The following is a 26,236-nucleotide window of genomic DNA, read 5'->3' as shown; positions in this document are numbered from 1 at the left end:
CGTTTCTGTCCATCTACACTGCCACCATGCCATCCAACCCCCCTATGCACAATCTTCTGTCTGCCTGTGGAAGGAGTTCCTGACCCCCTGCAATTTCTTCACCACTTAACAACCAATGTGATTTTTAAAAAATATAAATTAGATATTGTTAATTCACACTTAAAATCCTCCAGTGGCTTTCTGTGCTCTTAGAATAAAGTCCAAACTTCTCAGTGTGGCCCGCATGCTCCAGCCTGGACCTGTTTCTTTGACCTCTTCTTCTCCTCTCTTTCCCTGGTTTACTCTGTGCCAGCCACAACTGCCTTTTTTTTTTTTAAACAAACCCAGCTGATTCATATCTCAGAGCCTTTGTACTTTCTGCTCCCTGTGCCTGGGATTCTTCACCCCTGATCTAAACATGACAAGCTCCTTTCTGTTCTCTGAGCTCAAATGTTACCTCCTTCCTAAGGCGTACCCTGACTGTTAGCACTTCCTCCAGCTCATGGCCTCATCCCTCTGTCACATTGCCCTGCTTTATTTTCTTCATAATATTAATCCCAATAAAAAAAATTATCTTTTTTGTGTATTTGTTTATTGTCATTCCATAAGACAGTGTGACTGCCTTGCTCATTGTACTTATGGAACAGTGCCTGGCATGTGGTACCCTGTCACTACATATCCTTGATGAATGTTCTGGTCACTGTGCTACTTACTTAGAGTGCAAGCATGAGTGAGACATGGGCCTTGCCGTCAAAGAGTTTGCACTCTTGTCGAAGAGACAAATGGGAAAGTAAGTATAACGCAGTATGCCAAGAGCCTTACTGGTGACAAATGAAAATTGCTGTGGGAGTATTAGAAGAGGATGTCAGTGGCTTGTTCATTCACAAATATTTGTCAAGGACCCTACTTTGTGCAGGACTTATACTGTGTGCAAGAGGTATAAAGGTAAGCACAGTAGACAGCAGTCTTGCCCACAGCAGTGTGCTTATAGTGGGACAGATCCTCTCTGGAGAGTTGGGTAAGGCCTCAGAGTGGAGACGACATTGAAGGAAAAGTAGATAAGAGTTAGTCAGAGAAGAAGGTCATTTTAAGAAAGTGAAAGTGGGCCAGCCCCGTATCCAAGTGCCACATGCCACGACTAGAAGGACCCACAACTAAAATATACAGCTATGTACTGGGGGATTTTGGGGAGAAGAAGGAAAAATTTTAAAAATAAAATCTTAAAAAAAAAAAGAACAGTGAAAGATTAATAAGTCAGTTGAGTGAGTCGTATAATATACATAAAGTTGAAATCTTTAGACTGTACCTTTATTAGTTGGCATTTTACATATTATATTTTATTGTTAGAAATTAATGGGATCTGGAACTTAACTCAGTGCAGTAATAAGATAGTCATCTTTACAATGCTAAATATTATAAGTACTGTTAAGATGGCATATTGGGCCTTTTTCTCTATAATCCCCACAAACAGGCTTCTTTTCATTAAAATCCACTAGAAGTTAAAGGAAATGATCACTTAAACATTTTATTGATTATCATTTTTTTCTATGAAGATGGGCACCTGAGCTAACAACTGTTGCCAATCTTTTTTTTTCTGCTTTTTCTCCCCAAATCCCCCCAGTACATAGTTGTATATTTTAGTTGTGGGTCCTTCTAGTTGTGGCATGTGGGAGGCCACCGCAGCATGGCCTGACAAGTGGTGCCATGTCTGTGTCCAGGATCTGAACCAGCAAAACCCTGGGCCGCTAAAGCAGAGCGCGGGAACTTAACTACTTGGCCACTTGATTATCATTTTGGTTTATGTGAATGGATCCCCCTAAAAGCCGTATTTTAAAAATATTTTAGAAAATTACCGTTTATTAAACTATTCCTATGTGTCACTATTCTAAGTACTTTGGATATGTTAACTCATTTAATTCTCCTAACAGTCCTCCGACATAGTCCTCTTTACCTGTCTTCCATAGGTCAGGAGCTCAAGGTCCAGAGAGGTCTAAGTAACGAAGATCACAGCGCTAGTCAGTGCAACATAACTCCAGTTCTTTAGAAACGTATCAGATTCTGCCAGAATTAGCTAACTTGCCCAGCAATTATAAACTTAAGTAGTTTTTTAAAAAATATCTGTATTGCAGCAGGCACTGAAAGAGATGAATAAAATATAGCCTGTGTCCTCAAGAACGTTATAATTAGTTAGCGTCAAGGAAAATGGAGTAAAGAAACAACAGGTAGGCATGAAAGAGAGTAATTCCATTGGAAAAAACCTCTTTAAATCAGAAAAAGTTCTTCTGTCTCTACAGCATACAGCTTATTCTGCTACTCAAGGTTCTTTTAAAAAGTATTTGAACACATCTTTTTTTTTTTGTATTTTTTAAAATGATTATAGAGTCCTAAGAAGTTGTAGAAATAATACTTAGAGGTCCATGTACCCTTAAATATAAGTCCATATGCCCTTATATAAGGTCCATCTTATGTTAAGTATTGTGCAATATTGAAAACAGAAAACTTATATTAGTATAGTACTGTTAACTAGACTACAGGCCTTATTCAGTTTTCACCACTTTTTGTATGCATTAATGTGTGGTTCTGTGTGTGTGTGTGTATAGTTCTATGCTGTTTATCCATGTATTTATTTGTGTAACTACCACCAAAATCAAGATACATAACTGTTCCATGTGCAAAGGAACTCCCCTGTGCTACCCCATCCCTGTCCTCTCCCAGCCGTTAATCTGTTTTCCATCTCCACAGTTTGTCATTTCAAGAGTGTTCTATAAATGGAACCATATAGTATGGAACCTTTCGAGACTGACTTTTTTTGCTAAGCTTAATGTCTTTGAAATCCATTCAGTTTTGTGCATGTATCAGTAATTCCTTTTTATTGCTGAGTAGGATTCCATTGTAAATGCCCATGAATGAGATTGCTGGGTCTGATAGAAAGTTCAAGTTTAGTTTAATAAGAAACTACCAAACTATTTTCCATAGTGGCTATACCATTTTACGTCTCACCAGCAGTGTATGAGAGATGATGCAGTTTCTCTGCCTTCTCTTTAGCTTTTGGTACTATCACTATTTCTTAGATATTTAGTGATGTACCATTCTGGTTTTAACTTGTATTTCCCTAATTGCTAATGATGTTGAACATCTTTTCATGTGCTTATCACTAATATCTCTTCTTCATTGAACTGTCTGTTTATGTCTTTTTCCCATTCTCTAATTGAATTGTTTGTTTTACTTTTGAATTTTGAGAGTTCTTTTGTATATTCTAGACATAAGACTTCTGTGCAATATGTTGTTTACAAATATTTTCTCCCAGGGCATAGCTTGTCTTTACCTTCCTAACAGGATCTTTCACAGAGCAAAAGTTTTTACTTTTGATGAAGTCTGATTTATGAGTTTTTTCTCCTCTGGTTCATACTTCTGTCGCCTCTAAGAACTCTTCACCTCGCCCTACATCCCAAGATTTCCTCACATTTTCTTCTGAAATTTTTATAGTTTTATGTTTAAATCCATGAGTCATTTTGAATCAATTTTTGTATAAGATGTGAGGTTTAGATGAAGGCTCGTTTTGGCTATAGATTTTTCAGCACAATTTATTTTAAAAAACTTTCTTTCCTCCATTGAATTGCTTTTGCCCATTTGTCAAAAATCGGTTGAAAATTTAAAAAGTAAAATCAGTTGGGTGTGTTTGTGTTTATCTATTCCTGGGATCTCTCTTCCATTGATTTCTGTGTCTGTCCCTCTGCCAGTAGCACACTGTTGTGATTGCTATAGCTGTACGCAGTAAATCTTAACTTCAGGTAGAGTGATTTCTCCCACTTTATTCTTCTTTTTCAAAATTATTTTAGCTATTCTAGTTCCTTTGCCTTTCCATGTAAGTTTTAGAATGTTTGTCTATATGTGCCACAAAATTTTGCTGGGATTTTTATAGGAATTGCATTATATGTATAGGTCAGTTTTGGAGAAATTGACATCTTTACTATATTGAATCTTCCAAATCATAGACATGATATGTGTCTCCATTTATTATATCTTCTTTTATTTCTTTCTTTAACATTTTGCAATTTTCAGCATATAGATCATGTACATGTTTTTTAAAATTTAATATCTTGTTATTTCACCTTTTTGGAATGGCTGTAAATTATACATGGTATTAGGATTTTAATTTTGGTCTCTACGTGTTTGTTGCTAACATGTAAAAATACAATTTATCTTTGTTTTTTTATCTCATATCCTGTGATCTTGCTGAACTCACTTATTAAATATAGGAGTTTTTTAAACAGATTTCCTGGGATTTTCTAAACAGTTGTGTCTTCTGCAAATTGTTATTAGTGCCATCAAGTTGATTCCGACCCTGTGTACAGCAGAGTGGAACCCTGCCTGGTCTATTTGTGCCATCCTCTCACCTTCTGGCACTATATCAGACAATGCACTGCTGCTATAATAGGGTTTTCATGGATAGTTTTTTTGGAAGTGGGTGGCCTGGTCCTTCTTCCTGGTCTGTCTTAGTCTGGAAGCTCTGCTGAAACCTCTCCACGGTGAGTGACCTTGGTGGTATTTTGAAATACCAGTGGCATAGCTTTTAGCATCACAGCAAGACACAGACACCATGGTATGACAACTGACAGACAAACAGGTGATGTGGTTCCCTGACTGGGAAACAAACCCAGGCCACAGGGGTGAGAGCACTGAATCTTAACCACTAGACTACCAGGGTCTGGCCCTTCTGCAAATAGGGAAAGTTTTATTTCTTCCCTTCCAACCAGTATATCGGGCTTTTTCCTTCTCTTGCCTGGCTAGGACTTCTGGTATGTTGAATAAGAGTGGTGAGAGCAGACATCTTTGTCTTGTTCCTAATTTAGGGTAAAAGCATTCATTCTTTCACCACTAAGTATGATGCCACCTGTAGGTTTTTTCAGTAGATGCTCTTTGTCAAGTTGAGAAAGTCTCCCTCTGTGTCGGTTAAGGTTCTCCTGACTGAGCCAGATCCAATAGGATAGGATTTTATTCAGCCTCTTTGTTCTACTCAGGTCTTCAGTTGATTAGATGAAGACCATCTGTATCAGGGAGGGCAATCTGCTTTACTCAGTCTCTACCAATTCAAATGTTACTCTCATCCAAAAACACCCTCACAGACGTACCCAGAATAATGTTTGACTAAATGTCTGGGCACCTGTGGTGCAGTCAAGGTGACACACAAAATGAACTGTCACAACCTCTATTCTTAATTGCTGAGAGTTTTTTCATGAATGACATTAATGAAAAATCAATGTCATTAATGATAAAATGAATTTTGTCACATGCTTTTTTTGCATCAGTTGAGACAATCCTGATTTTTCTTTAGCCTATTGATATGGTACATTACATTGACTGATTTTCAAATACTGAAACAGACTTGCATTCCTGGAGTAAATCCTACTGGGTCATGGTGTATAATTCTTTTTATATATAGATGGCTTTGATTTGCTCATAATTTATTGAGAATTTTTATGGTGGTATTCATGAGGGATATTGGCCTTTAGCTTTCTGTTTTGGACTGTCTTTGTCTGGTTTTGGTATTGAGGTAATACTGGCTTTATAAAATGATTAGGAAGTGTTTCAGCCTCTTTGTTTTCTGGAAGAGGTTGTTTAAAATTGATGTGAATTCTCCTTTGAGTGTTTGGTAAAATTCTCTAGTGAAACTGTTTGATCCTGGTGGGTTTTTTTCCAGAAGTTTTTCAGTTATGGGTTACATTTCTTTAATAGTCATAGGATTATTCAGATTATCTGTCTCATATTGGGTGAATTTTGAGTTTGTAGTTTTCAAGGAATTATTCCATTTCATCTATTGACACATTTGTCACACAGTTGTCAATTTGTCACACATTGTCACACAGATTGTCAAATTTGTGTGCATAGAGTTGTTTGTAGTATTCCCTTATTGTCCTTTTTTACAACTTTAGGATCTGTAGTTGTAGCCTCTGTTTCATTCCTGATGTTGGAAAGTTCTGTATTCTCTCTTTTTGTATTTATCTTGCTAGAAACTTAATTCTTATTGACCTTTTCAAAGAATCAGCTTTTAGTTTCATTTATTTTCTCTGCTCTTATCTTTATTATTTCCTTTCTTTTGGTTACTTTGGTTTCATTTTGCTCTTCTTTTTCTAGTTTGTTAAGGTAGAGGCTTAGATTATTGATTTAAGACCTTTCCTCTTTTCTAATGTAAGCATTTAGTGCTATAAGTTTCTCTTTCAGCATTGCTCTAGCTTCATCTTTCAAATGAAGATATGTTGTATTTTCATTTGGTTCTAAGTATTTTTTTATGTCCTTTGAGACTTCCTCTTTGATCCGTGGATTATTTAGAGTGTTTTGTGTAATTTCCAAGTATTTGGACATTTTTTTCGTATTGTCTTTCTGTTATTGATTTCTAGTTTGATTCCATTATAGTCAGGGAACATACTCTGTCTTCACATTTGTTGAGGTTTGGTTTATGATCCAGGATACTGTCTGTCTTGGTGAATATTTCATGGACGCTTGAAAAGAATGTGTATTCTGCTGTGGTTGTGTGCAGTGTTCTATAATTGTCTGTGAGATCCTGTTAATGGATGATGATGTTGAGTTCTATATCTTTGTTGATTTTCAATCTAATAGGTCTATTGATAGATACAAAAGACATGGAATATTTCGTTAGCTCTTCTAAAACCATGTCTAAATAGTCCCATTGATCTTGGCCCTTTGTAATGCATTCTGTGATCTTTTTCACCTCGTGTAATGTATACATTGATCCCACAGTAATACAATTTTAAGTACTTCTTGTAGTTCACTGTTTTGTATCTTGAAACCCAAAGATTTCTTCACTATTGTGTCTTCTTTAATTTCTCCTAAAAGTAGTAGTCTCTGAGTGAGTAGGCTGATCTCATACTCTCTAAAAATATAATCCTGAGGAGAAATTAGTTTGTTTCAAGGATAAGAAGAGAAAGTTGAATTCACGAGGTTGCTGATCGTTAAACCGAAGTAAGAGGACTGCTTATGTTTAGGGGGCAGGGAGAGCTGTAAAGTTCTTAAGGGTAAAGGCCATGTATTTTTGTGTTTCCCATGGTCCCTTCCTAGAAAAGTGCCTTCCACATATTTGTGGAATGACTTAAAAATAAGTGAATGAATACTGGATGATATGAGTCATCACAAAAACAAAGACGCCCACTCCCTAAACTGTGCTCTTCTCAGGCTTTCTTAAGAGGCTGAAAAACCAGAAGGGTTTCCTGAGTCTGCAGTGTTTGATTACTGGCTTCATTCCACCCTGGCTGTTCTTAAATGAAATACTGAAGGAAAGAACTCTGCATACGAAATGAAACCTAATTTAATTTTTAATCAAGTAAAAAATAAATTTCAGATTCTACATGTATAACAAATTGGAAAGAAATGGACCATTTCAGCCTAATACTCTGCCTCTTTGCCTGAAGCTGAAGCGGGTTTAATTCACCATGACCAATTTAGATGTATTTATTACATGTACACTGTGCTTTGTATGAAAGAAGGCCATTATTTTACTTAGTCATTTTTTTTTCCCCATGTTCCATACCCAGTTCGAGCTGTGAAATGTCTAAGTTCATAGCAGTAGCAAGTTGATGACATGGATAGTGGGTTATTGTCCATAAGTGGGATACTGTGCTTTTTTTTTTTCTAACTAGGTATTTTCTGTGGTGAGCTACAAACTGGGTGGTGCTAGGATTACCACTGTTAGCATAGTATATAAAATTTTTATTGGCCTATTGATTGACATGTGTTTGAAACATTAAAGAGAGTCAATTAACTTCTTGTGGATATGCCAGAACCCTTACAGGAACTTTGTTTTTCCCTTTAATTGCTGTTGGTTTGATTTTCTTTGTATAATGACTTTCATCTGGTATTATATTTTCTTTGATCAAAAACCTTTATAACATATTAACGGAAACTTAGCTAGATAAAGCAAAGGTCAGCTGACCCAAGATGCCTATTTATAAATGCAATAAAGTGAGAATAAGATTTTTCAGGCCAAATCAAATAAGAAACAATTAGACCACAGTTGTCTACTGCCTCATGTTTCCAGGATTAATGAAATCGTACTTGGGAGCCATTGGTTTAAGTTTGTTCAGTCCCTGTTCGTCTGTTGACCAGTTGTCTGTAACTCACTAAAATAATTCCGGGATGACTTTTTCCAGCATGTATTTCCACTCCGTACATGCGCTGTAAATTTAGCAACCTTCATAAAGATACAGAAGAACCAGCTCTATTGTACGTGCCTTTGGCAAGTCTGATGATGGTCAGAGTCTACTGTGAGAAGTGATTTTATGTGAAAATCCTCCCACATATCTGGTTTCTTATGACTGACAAACTGCTTTTCCCAGCTGCATGGTGAAATTACCAGCTGTGCCACTGACACGTTGGCTGAGTGACAACCTGTATTGTAGCTGCTTCCATCCACAAACGAGGTATTTAATTTAAACCTTGTAGCTTCTGTTTCACGTTTTGAGTGACCTCAGAACAAAATCTGTGTCAAAATTAGGCTGTGTATTATCAGTTAGAGATTGCTTTGAATTATCTCTGTTTCTCTCCAGTTTGGGGGACTCTCTGAAGCTTGAAAATGATTTTTCTTTCCTTTCTAAATTGATCCTTCTCCACTTGGCAAACATTATGTTTTTCCTCTCTGCAGAAGCCAGCGTGGCTTTGCCTACCGTTTTTCTCCCCGTTTCACTTTGCCTGCATCGCTCTCTGAGTTGTTGCTGTTCCAGCCTATCACAGGCACATAGGAGATCTGGGCCTGCTGGGGCCTCTTCCTTTCAAGGTGAAAGCTAGCATGTTTTCCCAGTGACACCGTTGTGGCTACGGTGAAAACAAAAACGAAAGTTGAAGGAAAAGGAATTCAGTTGTGAGAGGATACGAGTAAGGGAAGCGTGATAGAAACAAAGCTGTCTTCAAGAAAGAACTGATGTGTGGGCAGAGGCAGTGAACTTGGAGATACCTGGCCTTGTGGAAAGGGTGGCAGGAGGCACAGGTGGCTAAGTGAGAGCAGAGGGTGGGGAAAAAGAGAAAGGAAATCTGAAATGATCTTAAGTTTAGATGCATAAGTGATTCCTGGAACAGTCCATTTCACGACCTGTCACTGCCTGTTTTACAGTTTTGTGTGAATCAGTATAGCTCTATTTTTATAGCATCTGGCAATCAATAAAGTCATTTTTGTTTAGAATTTTTAACACATCCTTTTGGTCTGAGGGAAAAGAAAGGAGCACAAACAGAACGCAAATAATTGAGTATGGAATGAGAGAGCTTAGGAAGGGCTGCTGCAGTCCGAGTCAAGTGGCGTCATGAAGGGTTGGGACGCGTCTAGAACGACAGTTGGTATGGGAGTAGGTGGGGAGTTTTGAAATCTGAATGCAGCTGTGAATCCCGTGAGGAGAGGTAAGATGTGTGACTCGTCTTGGCAATCCCAGCGTCTGTTTAAGTGCTCGGGGCCTGTGAGAGTTCAGGAAGTATTGAAGGAGAGAAGTTGGCTAGGAGGGAAATGGGATGGGAAGAGTCAGAGAAGCTATTAAAACTTAGCCATGACTGCTTAGAGCTTTTAATTGGGGTGAAAAAAAATAGAATAGGAAAAACAAACATTGCCTGACTGCTCCTTGGTTAACTTTTGCACCCGCTGAATTAATCTCTGGAATTCATCTAAGGGTTTTTTTGATAGCGCGTTTCTGAAGTGTTAAATATTATCTTTGTCAAAGCAATCAAAAGGAAATGGCAAAAGTTTCTCTTTCAACTTAAGCAGTATACAGTTGCTTTACTTCATCTTTTTTTTGGTGAGATGAAATTCACATAATGTAAAATTAACCATTTTAAAGTGTACAATTCAGTGGCATTTAGTGCATTTACAATGTTGTGCAACCACCACCTATATTAGGTTCTAAAATGTTTCCATCAACAGTTGCTTTACTTTAATGTATTTAAGTGTCATGGACCCACTTAGGGATTCTTACTTTATTTAAAAAAAAAAAAAGATTGAAACCTAGGCAATGTTTTCTAACAGCCTTTGGAGACTAAATGCCATCTTTTTCACAGTCTGTCTTGAATTTCTTGTTTCCCTCCCCGTGAGCCGTTGGATAAAATGCACCTCTTTTTACGCTAGCGTTTCCTCTATTTTTTGGTGATTTCTTTTTCTCCTGGCCTCCTGGTATAATGTGTTTTTTTGGTTTTTTGGTTTTTTTTTTTTTTTTGAGGAATATTTGCCCTAAACTAACACCTCTTGCCAATCTTCCCCTTTTTCCTTGAAGAAGAGTCACCCTGAGCTAACATCTGTGTGAATCTTCCTCTATTTTGTATGTGGTGTAGATCCACACCTGTGAAGCAAACCTGGGCCGCCAAAGCGGAGCACACCAAACTTAACCAGTAGGCCACAGGGCTGGCCCAATTCTTATTTCTTGTAGCATGAATACACTGAAGCCTCCTGCTTATGGATTTCTTTTTCTAGTGCTAGACAAAGCTAAAGTTAAACCAGCTGCAGAGAGCTTATCACTTCTCCACATGGAGGCTGAGATTCAAGATTCCATTTATACCAGGACAGCATTTTATAGGAGGTGTAAGCCAAGTGCTTCTCACCTTCCTTAGAGCCTCTCCACAGGGTCAAAAGGGCAAACTCTGATTTTCTCTAAGACACATGGGCAAATCATTATATAAATATTCTTACAATTGGAGATGAGGAAACTCTGAACACCGTAGATTTACTAAGAGGAATGAGTAAGCACCTTACAAATTTCAAACATTGTTGTGGCTTACAGAAAAAGATATTTTGGCATTATTGTTTAGAGGAGTGGAGAAGACCCAATTAGAAACAGGTTAGGGAGCTTGAACTGGTATTCTCCACTCTTAAAAATAGCAGGAAGTTCCCTGCTGGTCAGACCTTTGAATTACAGAAAGAACATGTTGTGACTGATCATTCCTTTTAAGAAATGTGAATACCAGATTTATAAGTTTCATATGTTTATGATGTCAAAATTTCCATATTCTGCCAGAAAGAATGAAATCTGCAGTGGGATCAGAATTGTAGAATTGCAAAGGGCAGCAAATTCCACTTGTTAGGAGAATACCATTTTTGCATTCTTGGTCTTCCTGATTTCACATTTAAGCCATTTATACAAATCTTTGACAAAGCCATTTTAAAAAATGTTTACAGCTGACAGTTTATGAAAACAGGTTTGCTCTTATGGGCTAAATAATTACTTTTCTCTAAAGACAGGTGTCACGTGCTCAAATCTTCAAAGCTCCAGATGCTATTTTTCAAAAGTTTTGTTTACACAATACAGTATTTTGTAGATAAGTCTTGTTAGTGGAGGCAGTGCCCGGAGCTCAGGGGGGACTTGATCTGTTGTTGTTTTGTTATTCCTAAGCCAACTTTCCTGTGTCAGCTTTTCAAGGAGCCATGATTCATCTCTGTGAAATCACACAGGGAGAAAAAATTCCTCACTGCTCACTACCAATGGAGAAGAGAATTGGGGCCGGGTAGGAGCTGGGAGTGGGTGTGGTGTGGATTTCCCTCCTCTCTATGGGAACTGGACGAGACTTAGTAATGGCAGACTTCCAGTGTTCAGGTCACAGAAGAGTTCTCCATTTTTGTTATATAGGTTTCATCAAGATTTCACTGAGTATTTGCTTTATGCTTTTTCTTGAAATTTCCGTAGTATTGTTTTCTTTAGTTTGTATCCACTATACCTTAGTTGTGATACAGGAGAAAAAAATGCCATACTGGGAATCAGGAGGTTTTGGGTTTACTCTCAGCTTTGTCAATACTTCGGTGTGTGAGTTGAAGCTAATCAGTTAGCTTCTCTGAGCTTAGCTCCTCCTCCCTATCAAATGGGAATAATAAGAAGCCACAGTGGAAGGAGTAGAGATGTCAGATCTGCTTGCTTTTAAACAGGCCACTCCCTCTGCCAGGAAGATGATTTCCTACCATTCAAAACCACTAACTCCTGCCTGAATGGCTTGCGCTCCTTGGAGCTCCTGCACCTCGTAGTATCTTAGATATAGTGGATGCCCAAAACATGTTTTTTAAATTATGATGATGCCTTGGCCCTTAGAGTCTTTCTGGGGTTCCTCATGGTTTATGTAAGGAGCACCTGTCACCCATAACACACATTTGGAAAGCTTGGCTACTGTTCTATCACTGCCCTGTGCATTCTCTGTGGCCTTCTTCTCTCTTCTGTCTCTTTTCATATTTTGTTCTTTTTCTTCCTCTCCCTCACCTACGTCTCCGCCCACATTGGATCCATGTTGAAGCCCCTGCTTCCATCTTCTGAGATCCTCTCCCACCTTGCTTTCTTTATGAAGTCCCTGGGGTTTGGCCTGTTAAGCACCGCTCCTTTGCAGTTGCCGTGACCAGCTTCTACTGCAGGAATTCTGCTTCCCTTAGGCCTGTTGGCACATAGAACTTAATTTTAATTTTCAAGAATTCTCCTAATTTTTCTGTCCCTAAACCCACACATTCACCTTTGTTGTAAGAGCTTTCTTGCTCTTGACTATAGGAAGTGGATAGGCGTGGGTATGACTCATAAACGTTATGGGAGTTACATGTGTGAGAGCTTATGGATTATTGATGGACTGTATTCAAATGTGAATTGGATAAGATCTGTCTCAATGACTTTTCCTTTTCCACTTCAATGAGCCCTTTCTTTTTAGTTTAGGACCAGCGCTCATCAGGCTTCCTGCCTTCTCTTTTTTGTCAGCTAATTCTGAAGTAAACTGATGATCCTTGAGCCACAGGTAAATAAAAACATATTCTGTCACACAGAATCAGAATGTCACATTTTCACATAGAATCAGAATTTGGACCACATAGTTGTTTAAGGCATTTCACATTGCACAAAAACCCATATTCCTGGCTCTTTTTGAAAAATCAGAAGGGCAGATGACTGCAGGGTGGATATTAGCCGGAGCCGAGTAGTGACTGCCCTGTACAGGATATGCGCTCTCTGTGGTCTCTTACTCTGGATGTATCATTTATATAGGTTCCCTGAGTGGAGCATGTTTCTGTCCAAGCCTTCAGACGTTTTCCTGAGGACCTTAATGGGTGGTAGCAGTACATAGAGGTGGCTTGTAGGCCTCATACACGTCATGGAGGACTAAATGCAGACCGTATAAGTGAAGGCAGTGGGCTTACTGTGCACAGTAGCAAGACAAACCTGCTGTCCCTGAACCCTTCCTCTTTAAAGTCCTGGAGCTGCAACTGCTGTTGTGGCAGAATAGTTAATATTTATTAGACTATTTATATCTTGGTGGATTTCTAGATACAAAGATCATTGTGTATCCTCATAGTCCCCTCCCTCTTTTTATTAGAACAGTCATATTAAGTCAATCCTGGTGGGGAATCTACTTGCACACTTAGAATCATAAACTTTTATAGATAATACCTTAGCAATTATTTAATCCTACATCCTCTTTTTAAAGTTAAGATAATAGAGCCAAGAGGGGGAATGCTTTGTCCAGACTCTTAGAACTAATAGCAAAGCACAGATAAAAACCCAGTTCTTCTCCCTCCCAGCTCCAGGCTCAGCTCTAGACCACAGTACAAATGAAACTTAGATTTCTCTCCTCTCTAAGGGTAACCTTAGAGTTGGAGTAGAAGAAATGGGCTTGGGCACCGAGCATACTAGGGTTCAGAATCTAGGTCTGCCATTCTGATATTTGGGCAAGCTTAAGTGAACTATTTAATCTCCATAAACTTTCTTTTCCTCATCTGTAGAACAGGGACCATAATCCCTACTTCATGGTCTTATGTGAACATAATCAGTATGTGCATAAAGAGCCTTCGTAGTAGGTTCTTAGATCGCTCCCCACCCCTTTGTCACTAGGTTAAATATTCTTTTCCAAAAATTGAGAGACTAACAAGGAGTTAATAAATATTTTAAACTTAGGCCAAGGAATGTCTGCACAGTGCCCGACGTTGATGATGTGGTATGTCTAACTGTTTTCATGTTGATTTTCATGCCATAGTGAGCCCCTTCAGGCATGAAAACAACCAAGGATTATTTGCTTCTCTGTTCTTTCTTTTTTGGCCCTCTTGTTCTGTTTTCATCACAGACTCCGGCCCTTCCAAAGCAGTCTGTCAGGAATTACCTGGTTCTCAGCTCTCTCCTGCTGGACCACCATTCAGGGACATCCTCCTGAATCTCCCCTTTCAAGGTGGAGCTCATGGGCATGAGCCCGATTCTCAGTTAGACCATTCATTTCCTCATTTTCTGGAAGCATCTTCTGAACTTTGTCTCACGCTATCACTCCATGCAGATCTTTCACTCCTGTGAACTCTTCTTGAACTTATAGGTTAACATTTAGTTGTTCTCTAGTCATCTCACTTCCGTTACATTTCTCCTCCCCCAAATTAGATTGTGAGCACTTTAAGGGCCAAAAACTAAGTCTTTTGGCTTTATTATTATCCCCCATGGAGCTTAGCGATGTGTTGGGTGCTTAGAGAGGTCTTTGATTAATAAGTGGATTTTAAGAAACTGGAACACACCATGACAAAAATTAGCGGCTCCTGATCTCAGCTCCCTGCAGAACACTGCACTGCCTTTCTTCTCTGTCAGTTAAATATCTCCTCCTTCGCTACCACCCTTTTTTCCTCCCTAGGTCCCACTGAGAGGTAAATGGAGTTTAGGGGACCCTTGAACCACCTCCTGGGTCACCTTTGTTACTGTGACTCTCTCTCTGTCACCACCAGCCGAGTGTGCCCTGTCCTCTTAGTTATCAAAGAGCGTGGGAACTTGGACCTCCTCTTCTAAGAGTGCCGTGGCAAGTTTAAAACTGTGCAAAGCTCTCTTCAGATTAAAGAGGATTAGGAAACATAACCAAGACTTAGGAACTCAGGGCTTCCTCTGCTGCCATTCCGCCAAAATGCCCACTTGATTCTAAGGGATAATGTTATTCATTGAATTGTTTTTTTATTTTTTAAGAGGACCTGCAACTATCACTTTAGAGTTGCTTTCTTATGCCATTTCCTAGGATCATAAAACCTAAATATCAGAACAAGGTTTTACTGATTATCGTCTAAATATCTATCTGTTGAAGTTACTTATTTCTGAATTTGTTATTGTATAAGCTTGTTATTTACAAATAAAGATCATTTGTAAATAAATTTACAAACAGTTGTAAATAAATAAATTATCCACAAATTTGTTATTATTTTGCATTGACTGACTGCTGTGAGCTGAGACCTGAGCTGGGCACTGTGGAAGATGGAGATGACTATGATAAAGTGGATGGCAGTTATGCTCACAAGAGTCTATCATCCAGGAGACAGGCATGGTCCCAAGTCCTAGGCTAGGATGGAGGGATCATGTGGACCAGGAACTGAACTGACCTACCTCAAGGTTCGATACAGAAGCACGAGTGTGACTATTTGGAGGCGTTTTATTTCCCAGGCCCTCTTTAGGAGGTAAGAGCAAATTAATTAACCATTATTCCATTATTCCCGGCTGCACAGACTGCATAGTGAAGAATATAGCATGAGGGCTCAGGGTGTCTGACAGTATAGTTCCAGAAGGCAGGAGCAGCAAATGCACTTCAGAGAGCCCAGAACAAGTAGCCCTTTAGGTCAGTTTTTAAATCAATAACAGATCGGGCACTACAAGAGGAAGCCTGTTTCCCAGCCAAACAGTGAACAATGCTAGAAGCCCAGGCTCCCACAGTCTCCGGGGAGTAATGAGAACTTCTTCAGTAATCAGCCAATTTGGATTTCAGAGAATGATTCTAAACACAAAATGGTAAAAGTTGGGTAAAGTAAACCAAACCATTGCTTCATAGACGAATCGCATAATTAAATTAGAGAAGCATAAAGTTAGAAATGCTGGAGGGTTTTTTGTTTTATTTTTTTAAGGAAAAATGATTTAAAGGCAATACTATTAAAATAATAACTCATGGCTAAAAATATATGCTGAAGCGTTTATCTCTCTGGGGACATGAAAACAGTATCATATCCAAGTTGGAGTCTAGTCCCCATTAGAGCAATAAATTAGTTTTGGAACTCTGAAGTATTTGTTTGATTTCTTTTGTCTACATAGCTAGTGCAGATTTAGGAGATTGTTTCTTTTAGTTGTTGGCAAAATGCTGTAAATGTCAAGTTCTTGTTGCTGTATTTTTATAATAAAGTACAGAAAACTTAGTTCCATCAAAAGAAATGGAGGGTTAGGATAAATTGTGAATAAACAGTAGTTTTTGGTCAAGTTAAAATACAGTCTATTGTTTATCCTGTACTGGAAAAATGAGACAATTCTATATTTATACCTATAGAGCAACCCTTATATTTGTGATGAGAGGGACAGATTCTTCTGGATTGTTTTTTGTTTGTTTTATTTTGTTTTGTTGTTTAATCAACAGTGCAAACACAAGAAAGAGTTGAACGGCATCTTAACAGATTATACTTTTTCCCTGTGATATCACTTTTGATCTTTAAGGTAATTCCAGCTTTAAGGGTCTTTGATTCGCTGATTCTAAAGTACTGTACTAGGAAATTCCACCAAAGCAGGGCTGCCTGGAACAGGCCCTGTTGGCCCTGGAGCGTAGATGTTCTCAAAGGGAACCCAGTATATGATGATGGAGTATGTGACTAACTTGCAGAGTACTGCCTGATCAGAGGTACCTCAGAACTTTCCCTAAGTCTGCTAACACAGCCTTGGTGACCACCAAATGTGCCATTTGTATTTCTGAGTAACAAATATGGAGAACTAATTACTATTTAATGAGCAGCAAAATCCTACTGGGCTCTACTACAATAACATGGCAGCTTGTTCTAATAAGACAGAACAACTGTAAAATAGTTCATAAAAGTTTAGATCCAGCTCCACTTCTGACTGAGTTGAATGGTATTATTTCCCTAAAGATTTTGGGTTACAGTGACATTCACCAAAAAATCTAAATCATGTTTACATGGAAGTTCATATGATGAAACGCTAATTAAATTTGGTTAAATGTTTCAATTATTTTCACTTTTTATCACTTTTACTCATTAAAAGTGAACACTAAAACACTTAGTAATCAAATTTAGTTTTTTAATTACAATAATAAGGAATAATAAAGAATCTTAATCCTATTTTATATGGAAGTACTTGAGACCTTCAGGTTTCTAGGCTAATTTAGATATCCCCACCATCTCTCATTATTTCCTGACTTGGCTTTCTGATCATAGTGTGGCCAGATCAGCACACAGTATTCGAAATATATGGTCAGAATGCTTCCTCTGACTTTATTCAATTTCTTTGTTTAATATAATAGAGAACTTTGCTTGTTTTTATTTCTGCTAGGCCCTGTTGGAACTGGAATTTTATTTTCCAAATTTGTAGTACTTTTCACTAAATATGGAATGATATTCTGATATTTTTTTCCCTTCTAATCAACAAGCACTTTCTTTTCTTTGTAGAACTTAGTAATGGCAAAAAGAACTAACTCATCCTTGTGGTATTTTCTAAATCCATAATACACAAATGAATAGTTACATGGCTAATAGAATATCAGTATACAGTAGCTTCTTGTTTCTTTCTCTCACTTTTTTTAAAATAGATTTTATTTTTTTTAGTGCAGTTTTGGGTTTACAGCAAAATTCAGAAGGCACAGAGATTTCCCAAGTACCCTCTGCCCCGACATGTGCATAGTCTCCCCCGTTATCAACATCCCCTGCCAGAGTGGTACATGTGTTATAATTGATGAACCTACATTGACACATCATTATCACCCAAAGTCTGTAGTTTACATTATTGTTCACTCTTGGTGTTATACGTTCTATAAGTGTTGACAAATGTATAATGACGTGTATCCACCATTATAGTCTCAAACAGAATAGTTTCACTGTCTTAACATCCTCTATGCTCTGCTTATTCATCCTTCCCTCCCCCCAATCCCTAGCAACTGCTGATCTTTTCACTATCTCCATAGTTTTACCTTTTCCAGAATGTCATATAGTTACAATCATGCAGTTTGTAGTCTTTTCTGATTGCCTCCTTTCACTTAGTAATATGCATTTAGGGTGCCTTCAAGTCTTTTCATGACTTAATAGATCATTTCTTTTTATTACTGGATAATATTCCATTGTTTGGATCTACCACAGTTTGTTTATCCGTTCGTTACTGACAGACGTCTTGACTGCTTCCAAGTTTTGGCAATTATGAATAAAACTGCTATAAACATCTGTGTTAAGGTTTTTGTGTGGATGTAAGTTTTTAGTTCCTTGGGTAAATACCAAGAATGCAATTGCTGGATCATATGGTAAGAGAATATTTAGTTTTGTGAGAAAGCACCAAACTGTCTCCCACAGTAGCTGTACCATTTTGCCTTCCCATCAGCAATGAATGAGAGTTCTTGTTGCTCCACATCTTCATCGGGATTTGATGTTATCAATGTTCTGGATTTTGGCCATTCTTGTGGGTATGTACTCGTATCTCGTTGTGGTTTTAATTTGCCTTTCCCTAATGACATATGATGTGGAGCATCTTTTCATACATTTATTTGCCATCTCCACATATATCTTTGATGAAGTATCTGTTAAGATCTTTCTCCCATTTCCTAATTAGTTGGTTCATTTTCTTATTGTTGAGTTTTAAAAGTTCTTTGTATATTTTGGATAACAGTCCTTTATCAGATAAGTCTTTCACAAATATTTTCTCCCAGTCTGTGGCTTGTCTTTTCATTCTCTTGACAGTGTCTTTGAAGAACAGAAATTTTTTATTTTAATGAAGTCCAACTTATCGATTATTTCTTTCTTACTTTTGGTATGGTATCTAAAAAGTCATCATCAAACCCAAGGTCATGTAGATTTTCTCCTGTGTTATCTTCTAGGGATTTCATAGATTTGCAGTTAACATTTAGGTCTGTGATCCATTTTGAGTTAGTTTTTGTGAGGGTCAAGATTCATTTTTTTGCATGTGGATATTCAGTTAGTTGTTCCAGGACCATTTATTGAAAAAATTATCTTTGCTCCATTGTGTTGCCTTTGCTCTTTTGCCAAATAGCAATTGACTATATTCATGTGGCTCTATTTCTGGCTCTCTATTCTATTCTTTTGATCCATTTGTCTGTTCTTTCACCAATACCACACTGTCTTGATTACGGTAGCTTTATAGTAGTCTTGAGGTCAGGTAGTGTCAGTCCTCCAACTTTCTTCTTCAATATTATGTTGGCTATTCTATGTCTTTTGCTTCTTCATATAAACTTGAAAATCAGTTTGTGAGTACCCACAAAATAACTTGCTGGGATTTTGACTCGGATTGCATTGAATCTATAGATCAAATTGGGAAGAACTGACATCTTGACAATATTGAGTCTTCCTATCCATGAACATGAAATATCTCTTCACTTATTTAGTTCTTTGATTTTGTTCATCAGAGTTTTGTAGTTTTCCTCATATGGATTTTGTACGTATTTTGTTACTTATACCTAAGTATTCCATTGTTTGAGTGCTAATATAAGTGGTAATGTGTTTTTAATTTCAAATTCCAGTTGTTCAATAGGAAAGTAATTGCCTTTTCTGTGTTAACCTTATATCATATAACCTTGTTATAATCACTTATTAGTTCAAGAAACTTTTTGGTCAGTTTTTTCAGATTTCCTACATGGACAATCATGCCATCTTTGAACAAAGACAGGTTTGTTTTTTCCTTCCCAATCGGTACACTTTTTATTTCCTTTTCTTATCTTAGTACATTAGCTAGGACTTCTAGTACAATGTTGAAAAGAAGAGATAAAAGGGGATATCCCTACCTTGTTCCTAATCCTAAGGGGAAAGTGTCTAGTTTCTCACTAAGTATGATGTTAGCTTAGTTTTTTTGTAGATATTCTTTATCAAATTGAAAACGTTCTCCTGTATTCCTAGTTTTCTAAGAGTTTTTTATTGTGATTGGATATTGGATTTTGGCAAATGTTTTTCTCCATCTATTGATATAATCATGTGATTTTTCTCCTTTAGCCTGTAGATGTGATAGATTATATTAATTGATTTTTGGATGCTGAACCAGACTTGCATACATGGGATAAATCCCATTTGATTGTGGTGTATAATTATTTTTAAACATTGTTCAATTCAGTTTGCCAATATTTTGTTGAGGATTTTTGCAGCTATTTCATGTAGTTTTCTTTTCTTGGTATTAGTATTGATTTTGGTATTAGGGTAATTCTGGCCTCATATAATGACTTAGGAAGTATTCCCTCTACTTCTATCCTCTGAAAGAGACTGTAGAAAATTGGTATAATTTCTTTTTTTTTTTCTTTTTGCTGATGAGGATTAGCCCTGAGCTAATATCTGTGCCAGTCTTCCCCACTTTATATGAGGGTCACCACCACAGCATGAGTGATGAGTGGTATAGGTCTGCACCCAGGATCCCAACCTGTGAACCCAGGTCGCCAAAGTGGAGCACGCAGAACTTAACCACTGTGCCGTGGGGCCAGCCCCAAGAGAATTGGTATAGTCTCTTAAAAATATAGAACACTTAGTGAATTTGCATGTCATCCTTGCACCATGGCCATGTTAATCTTCTCTGTATAATTCCAGTTTTAGTATATGTATTGTCAAAGACCAAAAAAAGACATTTTCACCATTGAAAATGTCCTGAATTCACCGGTAACCAATTTTTGCAATCTCTTTTGGCTTTTTAAAGTACAACTTAACTGTCTGTCACTGGTAAAGATGGCTGGATTTCAACTTTATCCTTTAGTGAATGGACTACATTGGATGTCATACTACAATATAGGTGTACATACTGCTTTCGAGCAGGGGGTAGAGGTGACTGAGGACATGTCTAGGCTGAGTCCTGTATTTCTGACTTGGGTAAATGAGTGAAATGAAGTTTAGCTTTAGATACATGCTGAACTTCAGCCGACTCTGGAAGTGGAGATGTCCAGTAGGCTAGTGGATGTACTGTCAAGCTCAGAGAACAGTCAGGACTGTGAATGTTAATTTGGCAACAGTTGAAGGGAATGATTCTTTGAGAAAATAGAAATGTAGGGAGAGCTTTCCTATGCAAAGTCTGTTCCAGAAGCTAGAGTTAGAAGCATTGGGAGGGGGTATCTAGGAGGAAGAAATGTAAAGCCAGGATGGCAGTGAGAGTACAAGAGAGAATTGGTTATTAGAGGCACTAACCATAAAATGATTATATTTTTCTTCTTTTCGAATGTGGAAGTCTCATTCACGGATCAATTTATAACTTCAAATTTATTATTGCTATTTCTGATTATCTGGCTTAACAATTTCAGATGCTCATTAAAGTCCAGAGACTGTAATTCTTTTTAGCTTTTTATTTTGGAATCGTTTTAAACTTACACTTAGCTCTTTACTGTGGAATCATTTTAAACTTACATAAAAGTTGCAAAAATAGCAGATAATTCCTGTATATCATTCATCCAGCTTCCATTAGTGTTAACATCTTATATAACCATAGTACAGTTATCAAGACTGAGACATTAACACTGGTACGATACTATTAACTAAGTTACAGCCTTTATTTGGATTTTGCCAGTTTTTTCACCATTGTCCTTTTTCTGTTCCAGATCCAATTCAGGGTCGCACATTGCAGTTGGTTATCAGGTTTCCTTATTCTCCTCTAGTCTGGGACATTTCTTCAGTCTTTCCTTGTCTTTCATAACCTTTATAGTTTAGAATAGTATTGATCAATTATTTTACATACAGAGACTACAATTACATGATCACATAGTGGGATTCATTCTTTGTTTCTAAATGAAAGGTTGAGTTTTCTAAAGAAGACTGGATTTCATGTTTGTGAAAATCCTGGTATTTACATTTTAGCAAGTTGCGATTATTGTGCCTTCTTACTTTCTTGAGGATCTGTCATTACTGGGAAATTCCTTCCTCCTTCACTGCAAGGAAATGATATGTCCTCTGTTCTGTTTACCGTAGCAGTCTCTCTGGCTCCAGTAATGATATGTGAAGATATGTGAAGTATCAGAAGAACAACTTACTGGTTGCTGTATATAGTTCCTAAATTAATAAATTTTTATTTTAGAAGTCATCTTTAAAAGCCTTACACATTTTCCTCAGAAAGCTGAAGATAGAATTACTGTATGATCCACCAGTTTCACTCCTAGTTATACCCAAAATAACTGAAAACAGGGACTCAAACAGATACTTGTACACTAGTGTTCATAGCACCATAGCCAAAAGGTGAAAACGACCTGTGTCCATCAACAGATGAATGGATGACAAAATATACATACAATGAAATATAATTCAGCCATAAAAAGGAATGAAATACTGATACATGCCGCACCATCTGTAAACCTTGAAAAACATTATGCAAAATGAAATAAGCCAGACAAAAAAAGGATAAATATTGTATAATTCCAGCTATGTGAGGTTGCTGGAACAGGCAAATTCATAGAGACAGAAAGTAGAATAGAGATTACCAGGGGCTCGGAGGAGGGGGTAATGGGAAGTTATCATTTAATGGGTACAGAGCTTTTGTTTGTTTGATGAAAAAGTTCTGGAGATGGTTAGTGGTGACAGTTGCCATTGTAAATGTACTTGGTGCCGCTGAACTGTACCCTTAAAACTAGTTAAAAGGGTAGATTTTGTTATGTATGTTTTACCACAACTTTTAAAAAGCCTTATACAACCATAAATCTCCTGCCCCCACCCCCATTTGTTGGATCATTTTAATTCAATATGTAGTTTTTTTCACATTTCACAGGTTAAATTTTTTCTGAGAAGCCTTAAATAGCATTATCATAGTAAAGTTGACATTATAAAAATTGTATTTCATCTATCATTAGAAATTTGAAAAAATTTCCTCTCTATTTGAATGTGAATAAGATAAATTCTGATATGGTATTGGATTAGTTATGAAGATCAATAATGTTAGAAACATAAGCTTATGGTCATTAGAGGTTCATTTTATCCTGTTGGCTTGGGTTTTGTGAGGGACGCTCATGTCAAGTTTAGCCTCTGAACAACCTACCTGCAGAATATACCACCCACATTCATCAAACCTCCTGACGTTATGCCTCGGATTCTCCAGAACTGAGAACGAGTGCAGATACCTGCTTAACTGTAGGCACTCTAGGGGCTAGGGACAGGCGGAATAAGGAGATCCAGACTCATGACGTGATTTGCTGGCTTGTTCAGTCTCATGATTGGCAGCCCCAACATGCAATAGGGAAGAAGCAATTTTCAAAAGAAGGGAATACTGGGCAAAACAAAGATTGATGTCTGCCATACCAGGTCATTTCATTAACTCATTCAACGGCTATTTGTTGAGCGTCCGTTATGTGCTAAGCACTGTTCTAAGGGCTGCGGATACCTCAACTAACAAAACAGGCAAATATCCTTCCTCCCATGTAGTTTGAGCTGGTCTGTTCAGCTGTAAAAGCATGTTAGAACTTGGACAGCCAGCAGATGTGACATAAAGTGCTTAGACCTCTGAGGCTAACCTGTCCCTTATTTTTTGGTCAATTCATTGAAGTCATTGCATTCATGGAGGATAGCAAGCTAGTATTCATGCCAGAGTGGTGTCCTTTTGCAGAGTTCTGCTGTAGCTTCCAAAGGTTTACCAGTGGATGGTGTCACTGTGGCTTAAGAGTCCTTAGCATCTAGAATGAGGAGATGAACTGGTACTGTTTCAGCCCCTGGGGACAGTGTGTTGGTAAGAGCCAGTCAGGTTATTGCTGGATTTCAATCTCAAACCAAAATCAGGAGCCTGGATGGAATTATGCTTGGTGGGGCTCAACCTGAGGTTCACTAGACACTCAGGAGTGCAGGGGCTTTCCACACACACACCGGATGCAAGGTTAATGCAGAAATACTAATTCCAGTTTACAGGCCAAGCTCCTGAAAGAGTTGTATACCTGCCAGTCTTGGTTAGATTGACTTGGGACATGGGCAGGGCCCAGTCTGTTAAGAGAAAAATGTCTTCACACAAGAAATGACTGTAGGATGGTGGTAAACAGATGCTGTCAGCAAATAAAAATAATTTTTAGTATTTATTAGCCAGACCCACATTTTCATTTACTCCTCACAACAAAACAAACTAGGGAAAAAAACTGTTTGAGATCAGACCTCTAGTTGCAAGTATTAAAAAATTCAGATTTAACTTGCTTAAACAAAAAAGGAAAATTTTTCAATATTGGCAGTACAGTGATGATTAAGACAGATCCCCCCTGCTTCCTCCCTCATCCTGGTCTCACTGTGTGGAGCCATAACATTTTCCCCTTTTTGGGATATTAAGAAATATAGTTATATATTTCAGCTCTGGAAACCACATTCAGTTCTAGGCATCACACTTTTAAAGGGCCACTGACAACTTGGAGCATGTTCAGAGGAAAATGACCCAGATGGTGAGGGAATATGAAATCAAGTTGTATGAGAAACAGTCAGAGAAGTAGGGAGATTTGGCCTAAAGAAAAGAAGATTAACCAGAAAGTATTACAGACTCCACAGTTTTCAGATTCCCAAAGACACTACATAGGCTAGGGATTCATCCTGCTCTGCCCACTGGAGCCTCCCAGAACAAGGGCTACTGTTGGGGAGATACAGGAAGAACATCAAAGAGAACTCGATAAAAATCAAAGCCATGCCAAAGGAGTGGACATCATTGGAGGCAGAGCCCAAGCCCCACATCTCTGGAGTTATTCTAACAGAGGACATCAGTCGGCGCCTGCTCACATCCTTCCTCCCTGAGCTTCCCAGCTTCCCCAGGGCCAGGGGCATCTCTTTCCCTTGTTTTCCCTTGTGTGTACTTTGACCTCGCTGAGGTGCTTCCATGGTTTCCTTTGTGTTTTAGTTCCATTTATGTATCTGTCTGTCTCTCACTAGTGATTGTCAACCCTTTCAACCTAATGTCTTCTTTTTATGGCAAATATTTTGTAACATGCGCTTTCTTATCCTGAAATGAAATTCATAGTTAATGTAACATACCTATGCAGCACATGATTCCAAAATGCAATGTAATGCCCTAGTTGTAATAAAAAGGAGAAGCAAAAAGAAAGTGATTTATAATCAGATTACATGTCTTACGTTATCTCCAGGCATGACCACACCAGGAGACACAGTCAAGTAGATAGATTTGGGATGTGGCATCTCCATGTTCAGGATGACTACAGTGCAGACAGATGCAGGGGCGTGGTGTTGGTACCTCAAACACTGTGAGTGAGTTTGCTGCCTGTGACTTTCTTTTCTTTTTTATTTTCCAATTTACCATTTTAACCACTTTTAAGTGTACAGTTCTGTGGCATTAAACACATTCACTTTGTTGTGCAACTGTCAGCACCCTCCATCTCCAGAACTTTTCATCTCCCCCAGCTCCTGATATAATTTTCATGAATGGTGAACAGTTCTTGGTAAAGGTCCAAACAAAACAAAGTACAGTCTTCCCTTGATTTCCATGGTAGTTCTGTTTGGAAAAATTCAGTATATATATAAAACATGCAAAAACATATTTTGTCTTTCTATGTAAAACAGAATTAGTTTCTAAGCTCAGATAATTATAAACAGATTATCACCATGTGGATGTCCAGTAGAGCATAAAATAGTGCTTTTTTGTATTAAACAGCCCCAAATATTGCAGAATGTCTGTATCCAGGGCACCTGTCCACTAAGTGAAAATAGCACCCCTCAGTCACTATAACACGAGAAATGGTCTTGTTAGTTCCCTGATATGTTGCAACCATTTGGAACCAGACTGTATAGTACATGAACTCTGGGAAGGCAAGACCCAGTTTTGTTCTCTTTTAACTTCCTTAGTACCTGGTACAAAAGGCACTCAGTGTTTGTTGAAGTAGAGAATGCAGTATAGAGTTTGCCCAGATATCCCTCAAGTGTTTGTAACTCAGCTTTTCTAAAACTGACATAAGGTATCGTCTTCCTCTTCTCTGCCCATGCTCCTCCCCAATTTGTCTTACTCCTTCATTCTCAGTCTTTACAGTAGTCTAGAAAGCTAGCAACTACGATTTATCTCCCTCACTGCACACATCCAGTAGGTCCCCAGACCATAAAGCTTCTGCCTTTCCTAACTGTGGCGTCCTCTTTCCCCTGCTCCAGCCTCCCTTTCTGTCTTCATCCCAGCTATTGGAATAGCCTTGCTTCCCGGCCTCCATGTCCCCCCACAGTGAACTCTGAACTTTCCACCAATATGCCAAGCCCTCCGAGGTTTGGAAGTGTAGCTCCCTATGCCTAGAGAAATTGTTACCTTTTTCGCCTGGAAAATCTCCCTCCTCATGCGTCAAGACCCAGCTTAAATGTCTCCTCCTCAGGTCCCAGACTGAGACAATTACTCAATCTATGTCTCTG

General features: G+C 38.1%; 1 protein-coding gene and 1 non-coding gene across 2 annotated transcripts in view; one reads left to right on the top strand and one right to left on the bottom strand.

The window, feature by feature from the left end:
- The window catches only part of ALG14 (ALG14 UDP-N-acetylglucosaminyltransferase subunit), a 90,590-nt gene that overhangs the window by 42,283 nt on the left and 22,071 nt on the right, over window positions 1–26,236 (top strand). The window lies entirely within an intron of this gene.
- LOC124230144 (U6 spliceosomal RNA) lies at window positions 20,415–20,516 on the bottom strand. The gene has a single exon (XR_006886084.1). It is a non-coding gene; the product is annotated as a U6 spliceosomal RNA (small nuclear RNA).

The sequence above is a fragment of the Equus quagga genome, chromosome 18 (genome assembly GCF_021613505.1).
Source record: "Equus quagga isolate Etosha38 chromosome 18, UCLA_HA_Equagga_1.0, whole genome shotgun sequence".
NCBI classification, from domain to species: Eukaryota; Metazoa; Chordata; class Mammalia; order Perissodactyla; family Equidae; genus Equus; species Equus quagga.
Note: the sequence above shows the minus strand (reverse complement) of the source record. Positions and strands in the feature narration are given on the sequence as shown.